The sequence below is a fragment of the Taudactylus pleione genome, unplaced genomic scaffold, assembly GCF_031769625.1.
Source record: "Taudactylus pleione unplaced genomic scaffold, aTauple2 ptg000007l, whole genome shotgun sequence".
In the NCBI taxonomy this organism is placed as follows: domain Eukaryota; kingdom Metazoa; phylum Chordata; class Amphibia; order Anura; family Myobatrachidae; genus Taudactylus; species Taudactylus pleione.
Window position 1 is genome coordinate 18,745,470 of NW_028284410.1, and position 14,311 is coordinate 18,759,780.

At 44.6% G+C, this 14,311-nt stretch overlaps 1 protein-coding gene across 3 annotated transcripts in view; it reads left to right on the plus strand.

Moving 5' to 3' along the window:
• Positions 1 to 14,311, plus strand: part of LOC148542938 (protein NYNRIN-like) — a 487,471-nt gene that overhangs the window by 74,046 nt on the left and 399,114 nt on the right. For all 3 annotated transcript variants that reach the window (XR_015875106.1, XR_015875101.1, XR_015875094.1), the window contains exon 2: positions 109 to 219. The gene's annotated coding sequence lies outside the window, so the exon portion shown is untranslated. The remainder of the gene's footprint in view (positions 1 to 108; positions 220 to 14,311) is intronic.

Consider the following 14,311-nt stretch of genomic DNA (forward strand, 5'->3'; position numbering starts at 1 on the left):
TTCACTTGCTTTTGTAGAAATTAAGTGATGATGAATAGGCCCTTAAGTATTATCTAGTTGAACTACTGTTGCATGATGGTGACATTGGCTTTATTGCTACACAAACAGGTGGTTTCCAGACCATGTGATCTCCTGCATGAATAGTGACTACCGACTTAAGACACGGCCTGTCCAGAATCAATTTCTTCAGAGGTTCCCCATTGCAGAGAAATCATATAGGTAAGAAAATGCTCATTCACATGCTGTGTTTATTCACTTGAAAGAGGGGCTGTGGGCATGCACATCAGCTCCTCGAGCGGTGAGTATGCCCCCAGCATGACGAAAATGGCAGGCAGTGGCTTGCGGGCATGGCATATCATGTGAGGCCACACCCCTTTCCGTGAGGCCACGCCCATTTTTTAGGCGCGTGCCGATGGCGCGCGCACACGGCGTCTCTTTTTCAGATTTTTCCAGGGCCACTTTCAATTCCCAATCCGCCCCTGATGCCCATCCTTTCAACTGATATCACATTAAATATTATTGATTATTGAAAAAACAATGCCTGAATTATATGTGTCCTTAGTCCTGGCTGTATCTATCAATTTGGATCTGCAAAACCCATCTAAAGTTCAAAGTCTGCAGAATCCTGAATGGAACTCATGGAGCTAACATGTGTGGGTATCCTGTTTTGAAACTGGAAAGGCTAGAGCTATACTCCTCATTAGTTCTAGGCTTAATTAGCTCTCCTTTTATAACTTATAAGTCAATGTCTTTCTCAGGAGAAGATATCCTCTGGTATTTTTTATGGAGTGTTTTTTCTTCTAGCCTAACCTACCCAAATGTCTGACCTGGCTCTTATAATGGGGATTAAGCAAAATGTATGCCCCTAAATTAGCCGACCAATGCCACCAATACCCTTTTTGTGAGGTAGCTCCTAAACAGTACTGCTTAATGCAGGTTAAGTGACTTATGGCTGGAAACGTGGCATCGGTGTGAATGTAGTGTATTATAATACTACTCACAGCAGGCACAGCGCTACTGATGTTACCCACTATCACTGGCTTCTTTCAATGTCCCCTCCAAGTAATACTGGGACTCTCTCACTTCGTGTATCTTTTGTCATCCGGCTCCACTGACCAGAAACGGGCTACCACGGCCATCTGGTCACAACCCCCGGCCTCTCTCTTTCCTGCTCCCCACCTCCTTGTCAGATACGGTATTTCCGACTGAGGATCTCAGCTGCTGCCCCGCCTCCTCAGCTGGCGGGGCAGCTGCTCCTGCCGGGCACATGACCGCTGCTGACAGGTATCCATGCCGAGCAGGCAGAGTGAATACCACTGCCCACCGGCATACACAGCTCAGGCTGGGCTCCCTCTCTGGCTCTGCCCCCTGCGCCCGGCAGCCCATCGCCGCTTGATGGCTGCCCGGGTCACAAGAGGGCAGGCACTGGAGGGAGGGAACAACAGACTGGCCGGCAGAGCTCACAACCAACACTGCACACGACCCTTCTCTGGCCACGTGACCCTCACCTTCCCGCCGGCAGCACGAGCCACTGATGCCTCGTGCTGCTCTGTACTTTAACATGAGACCTCTCTCCTATAACTATAGCTTGTGCCATTTCTAGCACTTTCTAAAGTGAAGTGAGCTGTTCCTATCGCCTGCATTTTTAGCTTTGGCTAAAACCTGTCCAATACATACACAGTATGACTGACATTATATACATAGCTCTTGTTACTGTACATATAAATTCACATACATTTTACCTCACAAATTGTAGAGCTACAAACATTACAATCATCTGTAAGGACTGTACCTATTTTAACCCTTAAGCAGGGTTAAATACAGAATACACAATTATCTAGGGAGGTTTAATTGAGGGATTTTAGTATTGCATTTTAGGGACATTTTTGTTCATATTTCTAAACCAAAAGGCAGCCTTCTTAGAGCTGAATTTTCTTCAGCTGAGTGTTAACCAATGCTCTTCACTACATGTGTGGTGGTCATCTGTTAAGGCACTGTATATAATTACATTTGCAAAAACCTTGATGTAACATTGTGAAACTCAGAATTAGTCCCGTTTAGGCAGTGTATTCATTAAAAGGACAGAAATGCCATTCCTGTGTTTTTAAAAGTGAATTCATTAAGAAAATTCTATAAAGTGCATAACGAAAGCATATTTCAGAAAAAGAGATGTGCCAAAAGACTAGGTCAGCCTCTAAAATGGAAGGTTATAGGTTTCCTGGAATATGTAACATTGAACATTGCAGAAAGGGTTATAGACAGAACTCTTAGGAGGTAAAAAAAGACTATGAAATAGGTAATATACAGTATGCTGAGGGGGGGGCAAACTACTGGGGGCCTTGTAATGGGGGGCATACTACTGGGGAGGCATACTACTGGGGGCCTGCTTATGGGGGGCATACTACTGGGGGGGTCTGCTAATGGGCTGCATACTACTGGGGGCCTGCTTATGGGGGCATACTACTGGGGGGGCATACTACTGGGGGCCTGCTAATGGGGGGCATACTACTAGGGGGGCATACTACTAGGGGGCATACTACTGGGGGGCATACTACTACTAGGGGCACTGCATAGGGGGCCCTACTACTAAGGGGACTGCATTGGGGGCACCACTACTGGGGGCATTGTGTAAGGGACACCACTTCTGGGGGCATTGTGTAAGGGACACCACTGCTGGGGGCATTGTGTAAGGGACACTATTGCTGTGGGCATTGTATAAGTGGCACTACTACTGTGGGCATTGTATAAGGGGCATTACTACTGTGGGCTTTGTGTATAAGGGTCACTACTGTGGGCATTGTGTAAAAGGGTCACTACTGTGGGCATTGTGTAATAGGGTCACTACTGTGGGCATTGTATAAAAGGGGCACTACTGTGGGCATTGTGTAAAAGGGGCACTACTGTGTGTCGTAACATAAATAAGAGACACTACTTTATGGTGTAATGTGAATCAGGGGCACTATGTGCGGTGTAATGTGAATAAGATTGTGCACTGTGACTCCTTGGGCCATAGCCCACTTTGTAAACTGTGATTCTGCTGGTCGTACCCCACTGGGTGGGTGCACTACTTTTCATTTCTGCCACTGCTTTGTGGCAATGTGTCATAGATGTGCTTTATACTGTGGTGTCTTTGTCGTTGTGCCGCTGCTTTGTCGCTTAGTAACCAGTCAGCTCACTGCAACCTTTGGCCAATAATGTTGAAAATAATATTATAAACTGTGAGGCGTTCTAAATTGACTGTAAATTAGTGTTATTGAGGTTAATAATACTCTAGGAAGAAAACAAAGACCAATTTATGTGATTTTAGCTTTTTTTGTCAATTTTTGTAAAAAAATCCAATCCAAATCCAAAGCCAGTCACCGCAGTTTGGCAAATCCAAATCCAAAGCCGTACGACGAATTAGAACCAAATCTGTCAAAAATGGTCCGGTGCACATCCCTAGTTTGTAGTGGCATTTGCATAAAGTCGGAGATGGGTATTTTGCAATAAACGCTGCCGCATGCGTGTGAATCATACACAACATTTTTAATATAATTTTGAGAAGCCGCGTGGGTGTGACATGAGTCAACTTTTACACAACATATCTAACTGTATGACTATTTTTGCAACTGATTTTACACATATAACACGTATAAATTGGTTTCTTTCTGTTTAATGATAATCTGAGGTAATATTTCAATCATAATGTCGACAAGAGGTATGTGGAGCTCTGAATGGGATGTCAACAAGTGTGAAATATTATTTAAAGTGTTTCCAAGTTGCCGACAGTACAACTGTAAACATCAATGGTTTCTTTCTGCCATTACTGTTGTTTGTATGCAATTTAAAATAGTTAAGCATCCCTTTGTATACTGTATGAAAAGAATGAGGCATATGAAGCACGTTTCGAAAAGAGAAAAAATACATCCCCCAAGGAGTATTTAACTCTGTTTAAATAAATGCACCTATTTCTTAGCCGGGTGCACATATACCATAGGCAAACGCAGGGGGGGTTTCCGTCTGCCTGGAAACCCCCCTCCCCAGCCCACACCATGACCACAATAGAAATAGTACTGTAATAGAACTTTACTAGTGTCAGTAATAAATAACCTGTGCACCAAATAGGATATCTGGAAAACTTTCACTGTTAGGGATGTGCTGCTATAGAGCCCAATATGTACATATATATGTCCAGGGCAGTGCTAGGTTCTTCTGCTGCTCCCCCAGACTCGCTCTAATACTCTGGAATGGTGCGTACATCTAAAATAAAAACATCCAGCTCACTGCCGCATCTAATGGTTTACTGTGATCTCTGGTCCTGTACATGCTGGGATTATGACACACAATACACACAATACACTTTGTATGATGCATATTAAAGCTGGTTAAATGCTAATTCTACCCTCTTCATGGACTGGCCACACTCACTCTAAAATCAGGCATTTGGAAACCCCCCTCTAGAAATCCTGCGTTTGCCACTGTATACAGTAGTTGCACTCCCACAGTCCAGTATTGGATGCTATCCCTGTGTTATGGGATTGTACATTTATCCATGTGCATAGGACATTCACATAATGGGAAAATTGAAAATGTGACTTTAAAGTAGGGGTGTGCACCAGCCACTTTTCGTGTTTTGTGTTTTGGTTTTGGATCTGGATCTTTCTTCATGTTTTGGATCTGGATTGGTTTTGCCAAAACCACCCTTCCGTGTTTTGAGTTCTGGGTTTTGTGTTTTGGATCTGGATTTTTTCTTAAAAAAAAAAAAAAAAAAGCTAAAATCACACAAAATGGGCCTTTTTTTGTTCCTACGCTATTGATAACCCCAATAACATTAATTTCCACTCATTTCCACTGTATTCTGAACACCTCACACCTCACAATATTGTTTTTAGGCCAAAAGGTTGCACCGAGGTAGCTGGATGACTATGCTAAGCGACACAGGTGGCCCATCTAGGAGTGGCACTGCAGTGGCAGACAGGAAGCCAATCAGCGTTATGGTGCCCATTTGCATGTAGCACGGACCCGGGAGATCCATGCTACATGCATCTGTGTGATTGGCACAGAGCAATGACAGGTCCGTGAGACCCGTCTGTGCTGCTGTGGTAAAAAAAAAAAAACCTGTGTAAAAAAAGAAAAAAATGGCATGCCCCCCCCCCAAAAAAAGAGCAACCAGGGCCGGGCATTAGTGACCCAGTGCTGGGTGTGCTTAAATACAGGGGACAAATGACGTAGGGGTCCCCTGTACTTAAGCACAACCAGCACCGGGCTAGTCAGAACCAGCGCTGGTTGCCAAAATACGGGGGACAAACGACGTAGGGGTCCCCCGTATTCTGCGCAACCAGCTCTGGGCTCTGATCCGGTCCTGGTTCTGGAAATACAGGGGAAAAAATTAGTAGGGTTCCCCTGTATGTTCCAGAACCAGCACTTGACTTTTTCTTGCGGGGGGCTGATGCCACAGCCAGGGGAGCCCTTTCACCGTGCCCGCCAGCCGCAGCATCAGCCCTGACCGCTAGTCAGCCCAGGCCGGGGATCCCTGGAGAGCTGGGGACCCCCCCAATAAAGGAGTCACCCTCTCCAGGGCACCCCAGGCCCAGGCTGATAGCCCGGGGCTATCCCCGCCACCCCTGGTGGCGGTGGGTGGCGGGTTGATAGTGTGGTGTGGTGTAAATAAATAATATCAAACATTGTCTTTAGAAGTAGAACTGCAAGTCCCAGCAAGTCTGCCCCGCATTCTGGTATTTGGAGAACCACAAGTACCAGCATGCAGGGCATTAAGGGCCCACTAGTACCTGTAGTTCACCTGTAAAAAAGGTTTAAAAAAAACACAGGACACACACACCGTGACAGTATAAGTTTATTAAACATGCATACACACACACACACACACATGTACACATACTCACATATGTAACCCTGTAGCATCGGTCCACTTGTCCGGTAAAGTATCCATAGGGGACCTGTGAAAAAAAACATACTCACCATCTCCTATGCAAGGTTCTGTCCTCTTCGTTCCAAAGTAGGCATCCCCAGCCTTGGCAAAAAAAAAAACGAAAACCCGATCCATGAATTTAGTAACGTTCTATAGAACGGTACTTCCCGAATGAGAGCTTAGCGGCGGGGTATCACCATGGAAAGCCTGCTGCTAAGCAATCATTGGCTGAGAGAGGTCATCTCCCGTCTCTCAGCCAATGAACGGCTCCCTCCATTGAAGTCAATGGTGAAAGCTGCAAGGTTATTAAAGTTTACCCTGCGGTTGACTAGCGGTCAGGGCTGATGCTGCGGCTAGGGGGCCCGGTGAAAGGGCTCCCCTGGCTGTGGCATCATCACCCCACTAGAAAAAGTCCAGTGCTGGTTCTGGAACATGCAGTTCTGGAACCCTACTCATTTTTTTCCCCTGTATTTCCAGAACCAGGACCGGATCAGAGCCCAGAGCTGGTTGCGCAGAATACGGGGGACCCCTTCGTCATTTGTCCCCCGTATTTTGGCAACCAGTGCTGGTTCTGACTAGCCCGGTGCTGGTTGTGCTTAACTACAGGGGACCCCTACGTCGTTTGTGCCCTGTATTTAAGCACACCCAGCACTAGGTCACTAATGCCCGGGGCTGGTTGCTCTTTTTTGGGGGGGTGCACGCCATTTTTTTCTTTTTTTACACAGGTTTTTTTTTTTTTTTTTACCACAGCAGCACAGACGGATCTCACGGACCTCTCAGTGCTCTGTGTCAATGACACAGATGCAAGTAGCACGGATCTCCTGGTCTGTGCATGCATCTGTGTCATTGAAATACACAGCAGCACAGACGGGTCTCACTGACCCATCTGTGCTCTGTGTCACTGTCAATCACACAGATGCATGTAGCACGGATCTCACGAGTCCGTGCTACATGCAAATGAGCACCATAATGCTGATTGGCTGAGAGCCGTGACAGATGGCTCTGTCAGCCAATCAGCACTTTGCCCATTAAAGGCAAAGGCATTTTTTTTAAATGGCCGCTCCAGGCAAAACCTCGAGATCCGACAGCAGATCTCGGGGTTTTGCCTCGGGAGAGGGATCCGGGGCAGATAGGGAGATCCGAGCTTGGGCTCGGATCGCCCCGGATCCCCGAAGTTCGGGTGGGTTCTCAGGAAACCGAACCCGCTCATCCCTACTTTAAAGTCCTGCTTACTTTAAGACCAACCTCTTCAGAACCCTCATTAGGTGGACAGAGAACCCAGTGTCCATTACTGTGTCCCCAGGACCCATGCAGGTATCACCTGACAGTATCAACTGATACGCCAGTGTTAGCCATCTGTTAAGCACAATCAGTGTCCACCTATTCCCCACTCCCATATAGAGATGTGCGGTTCGGTTCTCCATAAATCCGAATCCACCCAAATTTTGTGAATCAGGACAGATCCAAGTTGCGGTTCTAAACTCCTCAGGAGATCAGATAAATCCAAGTCGCGGTTCTGATCCTCCAGTGCTTTGGAATTCGGATTTTAACTCTAATTTTCTGGTTTTGGATTGCAAAAATTACATGATTTTATCTGTTTTTAAAAACTTTTCATCATTTTTTTTTTAAGTTTAGATCCAAAAACTTGAGGGTGGTTTTGCAAAACCTATACCAAAATATGAAGATGAATCCAGATTCAAAACCAAAACATGTTGGACAGTGTACATCTCTACTCTCATATGATGTTATATTGGCAGAAGCTACAGTAATGGTGGGTACACACTACACGATATGCTCCCTGAGCGATATCGTGTAGTGTTGTCCCCGGCAGGCTGTGCTCAATGTCGTTCATGACATTGAGCACAGCCGCTGAACGATATCATTAACGATATCATTCAGCGCCGGGCTCTCTCCCCCATTCCCTGACATGCAGCAGCCTGACGAGATCGTCAGGTTGGCCTGCATGTCAGTTCGATGAACGATAATGATGAACGACCCGCGGGAACGCGCGTCGTCGTTATCGTTCATCTTTTTGGGGTTAAAAATGGACGATAAAGTGGACGACTGAACGATAACAATATCGTTATCGTTCAGTCGTCCACTTTATCGCCCAGTGTGTACGCGCCTTAAGTAAGTAGGGACCGCAGGCCACACAACAAGCATGTCAAACAATGCTGTGCAATGCTTATGTTTTATTCGTCTGCTCTAAAAATACAATACAATCAGAGGGAGAGTAGTTTATATCAGTAAATTCCACCAATAACAAGTCTAGCAAACACAATGGCAGCTTAACGCCTCCACTTCCTCTTGTATTGCTATAGGACTAAGCATCGCATCACCACAATCATCACCTGCAAAACAGCCACCATATCCCTTAATGGTTTACAATCGGGAAACAGGCTGCCTTACTACCGGCAGCTGACTTTCCGACTGTCATATCCTGATCGAAGGGATGTCGGGCGCCGCGAGCCGACAGCCGCGGGGGGGGAGGGTTAGGTTTAGGGCACCCGGGGGGGACTTAGGGTTAGGCACCCCTCCTGGAGGGTTAGGGTTAGGCTAGGGGGAGGGAGGGTTAGGGTTAGGCACCCCCGTGGGGGACTTAGGGTTAGGCACCCCCCCGGGGGACTTAGGTTTAGGCAGCGGGGAAGGGGGGAGTTAGGGTTAGGCACTTAGAAGAGGGATTAGGGTTAGAAACTTGGGGGGGAGGTTAGGGTTAGGCACCCCTAAGGATGGTTAGGGTTAGGGGGTTAGGTTAGGCTAGTTTATACTTACCTTAGGGACGATCGGGATTTCCAGCGCTGCCGGGCTTCTGCTGCCGGGCTCTGCTGATCTGTCGGGCTGCCGCTGCCGGGAATCGAACTGCTGGCCATGCTGCAGCCGGGATCCTATACCGATTCCCCCTTAATGTAAATAATATTGCAAATAGGTATAGCATCACTGGAAAATATGGTTTTTATTTTAGGCCTGTTCTTGGGCATTGTATAAGTGCACAAGTTCAACACTCAGATGCGTGAGGCGGATAGTGAACTAAGAATAAAAATCATTATGCTCAGACACTCAAAATAATTCACAAAATATGTGTCAACAATTACTAATGCTGGGCATACACTACAATTATCTGCCAGATATCTGTCCAATCTGGATGGTTGGAATGAAAACTTGGTAATGTATGGGAGCCGATGACCATATGGTCTTAAACACTAGAAAATTTACAAAAATGATTGTTCAAATTGGTTAAATTCATTTGATTTAACCACTTTGTCTGCTTTTGTCTGTTTTTCAGTGTTCGTGAGCAAATGGACGATTGTCATTTGCTCCCATACATTACCAGATTTTCATTGCAACCATCCAGATTGTTAGGTTTACAGGGAAATCAGGGAAAAGCTGGGAGACCTGAGCACAGGTGGGTTGGAACTGATCCAAAATGTATATCAATTTATATGTAATAATGCTATAGTTATCCACAATTGTAGAGGAAATCACTATTATAAATAAACAATAGTCACGCATGTGGAGGTGCCATTAGTGGATGCTATCACTATATTTTGAAAAACTGTATATAAATGTATATGTAGTTATATGTTGGAGATAAGAAGTAGTGAGTGCATAAGAGACTACATATTGGTCTATTAGAAGACTATACTAGGTGACTCTATTTAAGCAATTACCAGCTATTATATATTGTCTTACTACAGATTATATACAGAGAGTTGCCTATTTACTTGAATATGACTGCTGCCTATACTACTGAGTATTAACACTCAGTAATACCATACTATTTATTATTCATATTACAGTATATTATATCATCGTTTGATACTATTTTAAGTGTTGTACGTTGTTTGTTTGTTGATAATTTTAACATACATAATAAAAGTTATATTTTAATATTTTGTCTAAGAGTGCCCCCAGCAAAGATGAGAGTTCCTTTTCTTCCTTTGTCTTCTCAACCATCCAGATTGGACAGATGTCTGACAGATAATTATATAGTGTATGCCCAGCATAAGACCTGCCAAATGGTTTTGGCTACTCACACATGCAGCAGATAATGCCCAGTTCTAGAAACTGGAGCAAAAGCCTACAAGGATTTTCACTGACGGAATGGCAATAGGGCTGGGTTCTTAGCATCACAGCAGTAGGTACTTGGAACAATAGCAAGGAAAATAGGGTGAGTTGCAGAATAGGAACAATTTTGGATTCTCCCTGAGAATCTTCTCTGGACCCAATTTATGTGTTCCAGTTCTTTGGATATGCTGGGATTCGTGGCTAGCATTGGACAGCCTCCTAATGTCAATGGTGCCCCCTCCCTTATCACTCAACTACTATAATCCGCCTATACTAACAGACACATGTACTTAAGCCCTGGGTAGAAGTTACAAATGAACATCAGAGGTGGTCAACAGGCAGCCCTCCAAGCCTTCCTTCCTCTTTTGTAATCATATTTGTTTGTTATAGATTGTAACACCTATTTATTTAACAGGCCTACTGATTTGATATAACATATAGGTGTCTCTTTGATTAAATTAATTAATTTAACTTACTACTGATATTAAGAGTGCGGCCCTTTAGAAGACCTCCCAATGCGGCTAATGAAGTTTATTGGGTTGTGTATCACTGGTCTACATAGTCTAATTCTCTGATTTGTTACAGGATGGTTCTTGCTCTGCCTACTGTACTTCAATATTGCTTAAACATTCACCCCAGCCAAGCCAGGCCCTAAAGCCAAAACAAGCTAGAACAATCCAAGCATATGACTTCAATTAGACAATAACCTTTTTTAAGTAATCCAAGTGTAAAATTGTTGTAATACACTAGACTATACCAGAGAGGGGTTGGATGTGGGAGTTTGTAGTCGGGATGACGGCTGTTAAAATACGGACAGCGACATCCAGATGCTCAGAATCTCGACAGGGGCTAAGTAAGTATTCTAACCCTACCCCCTTCACGCTCTAACCCTAACCCTCCCTTCCTCCATCCTAACCCTAACCCTCCCCCCCACCCCCTAACCCTCCCAGTTAGTAACTAAACATAACCCTCTCCCCTAAGTGCCTAACCCTAACCCACCATGGTGGTGCCTTACCTTAACCCCCCCTGGTGGTACTTAACCCTAACTCACCCCTGGGGCCTATCCCTAAACCCCCATGGTGTCTAAACCTAACCCCCCCAATGGCTAATAGCTAACCCGAGCCGCTATACTTATGATCGGGATGCCAGCTGTCAGGATTCCGGTATTGGCATCTCACCTGATGTCGGGTTTCCAGGGCCGGTGTTGTGGCCGCAGGTCGGGATTTCACCCGCCAGCATCCCGATAATAGGTAATCTGACTACATCCAAATAAAAAGTATAGTGGTCGCTCACATCAGCTTAATGATATTACACAGGTGCTTGTAAAGGGCGGGGTTTACACTAAACCACAGAGAAAAGGGATATTCCCTCCAGCACACTGCAGCAATATCAACAAAAATACTTGAATCCTACATAATAATAGAAATTCAGAGGTATTAGTTACATACATTTGCAAATATATGATTAAACGCCGGGCCAGCGTCAAGGCTCCTCTGACTACATCCCCCAGAGAGAATATATACTGTATATATGTTGTCTCTAACATTAAGGGGTTCACGTCCGAGCGCAGGGCACCCCAAAAGAATCCAGCCAAGGACCATCCCCAGGGCATCACACGAAAAAGGGAAAAAAGGTGATAGTGAAGGGTAAAGTATAGATGTGTAACGATAATCAATAAGTGTTAATATAATGAGGAAGAATTAAAATTACATAAATAATAAACAAACAAATAGAAAGGTGATGAAAAAGTATCTATGTGAATTAAGTGGTGATGCCCTGAAAAAGGCCCAGCCAGAGCAACTTCGGGGGCCCCACGCCCAAACACTCACCCCAAAATAATTATTGCTACCTAATAGTAGCACCCACTCAGGATCATATAATTACAAATTAATGTACTGCATAATAATAGCACATGTATAAGCCGAGAGCTGACTCACCTAGGAGTTACCCCAGAAACCTCCAAATGGCACTATACGGACCAGCACATCCTCCCAATGCTGGCTCCCTTCATGCCCCTCAGAACTGCAAATAAAAAGTATGGTGGTCGCTCACATCAGTTTAATGATATTGCACAGGTGCTTGCAAAGGGCGGGGTTTACACTGAACCACAGAAAAAAAGGGATATTCCCTCCAGCACACTGCAGCAATATCAACAAAAATACTTGAATCCTACATAATAATAGAAATTCAGAGGTATTAGTTGCATACATTTGCAAATATATGATTAAGCGCCGGGCCAGCGTCAAGGCTCCTCTGACTACATCCCCCAGAGAGGATATATACTATATATTTGTTGCTGACAGACTAACATATTCAATATTTCCAATAACAGAACTGGGTACTGTACATAGGGACAAATTTAACAACTAATCTTATTACCAGCAACATTATTTGGTTTAGTATTGCAGTGTTACTAACTAATAAGCCACTGGTATAACATTATTTAACCTTCTAACGAGGTCCAGCAACATCCCCCTCCTCAGCGGCCTACTCCACTCTGTTTCTGGCAGCCTATAACTGTCAGCGACGGTCTGCTGTGTCCTATGCATGCGCGATGGCCAGTCTGTCTTGGTCCCAATTGCCAGCAATGTGTACCGTATCACACTCACCATCCCATAAGTGATAGTGACAAACAGCGGTAATCTTGGTTTTCCGCTGTTTGTTAAATATTAAAAGGAAGACATAACCCTGTTAGCGAGTGCTAAAGTGGTTATGTCTCGTTGTTAGAGATATAAAGTTGCATGTAAAGACAGCTAGCCATATTGACTAAGGACATAAAAGTACATGAACAGATAATCATGAAAATGTTTTCAAATATTAATTGTTTGTATTCCATGTTATAAAAGGGTACATATAAGTGTTGTTTTATACATGTATTCTACATAAACACAGTATTTCAAAGTTCATAGAGTATCTTCTTTCATTTATATTCAACATATTTTAAAACTGATGTTTTATTAATCTCATCGGTTAGCTTTAGTAGAACATTAACAAATATAGATAAAATATAGTGTACATTGGATAAAACACTTTATACTTAAGAAATAGAGTTTTGTATTTCAGTGTCTGTGATGTATTTTGAATTTCAATATTGTTAAGTAATTATTCATATTGATAGATGATGCAACTGCATGTTACCTCATGCTCTTTGCTTTTACTCTAACCTCTCTGTTTTTGGATATGTTTTTATAAGAAAAAAGCAAGCAGTTCAATAATTTAACAGTTTTTTAGTTAGTGTTTACATATTATGCAGTGGATTACAGAGAGATTATTTGTCAATCAAATCAGTCTCTAATCCATTGGAGTTTACAATCTAAATTTCCTAACACAAGCACAAATAATAGGGTTAACTTTGTCAGATGCCGTTTAAAATAGAGATGAGCGGTTCGGATTCTGTGGAATCCGAACCGCTCGGAACATAGGGGATCCCAGTCCACCCGAACGCTGTTCGGGTGTTCCCCGCCTGACTCGGATTCCCCTTCAAACGGCAAGAGAATCTGACATCAGGATTACTAGGGTAGGGCAGAACGCAGTGATAGCGGTTTGCCTTACACAGAAACAAACACACAGCCACCAGCGGCACCTGTGTGTTTGTTATAGCAGCCAATGAGAGTCAGACAGACTCTCATTGGCTGTTGCGTCCCCGGAGGGAGCCGGCTGGGTAATGGGAGAGACGTCAGACAGCTGCAGTCACAGCAGGAGCGGGAATTCAGGTACGTTTTTTTTTTTCTGTGTAAGGCAGCGCTACTGGGGGCAGTACTAATGGGGGCACAACTACTGGGGGCATACTACAAGAGGCACAACTAATGGGGCACAACTACTGGTGGCACTTCTAATGGGGGCATACTACAAGGGGTACTTGTAATGGGGAAATACTACTGGGGGCATACTACAGGTACTACTATTGGGGGCATACTACTGGGGGTACTACTAGTGGGGGCATACTACTGGGGACCCATCTACTGGGGGCATACTACTGGGGACCCAACTACTGGGGGCATACTACTAGGGACACTACTATTGGGGCATACTACTAGGGGCACTACTACTGGGGGCATACTACTTGGGGCTTACTACTGGGGACACTACTACTGGGGGCATACTACTGGAGGCATACTACTAGGGACACTACTAATGGGGGGCATACTACTAGGGGCACTATTTATGGGGGGCATACTACTGAGGGCACTGCATAGGGGACACCACTGCTGCCAAACAGAGGCGTTCCCGAAGGAACGCCTGCTGTTTGAGGGCAGCCCTAGTGACATCACTAGTGATGTCAGTAGTTGAGCTACCTGCTCTATTAGAGCAGGAAGCTCACTGGGGCTTGCGGGAATG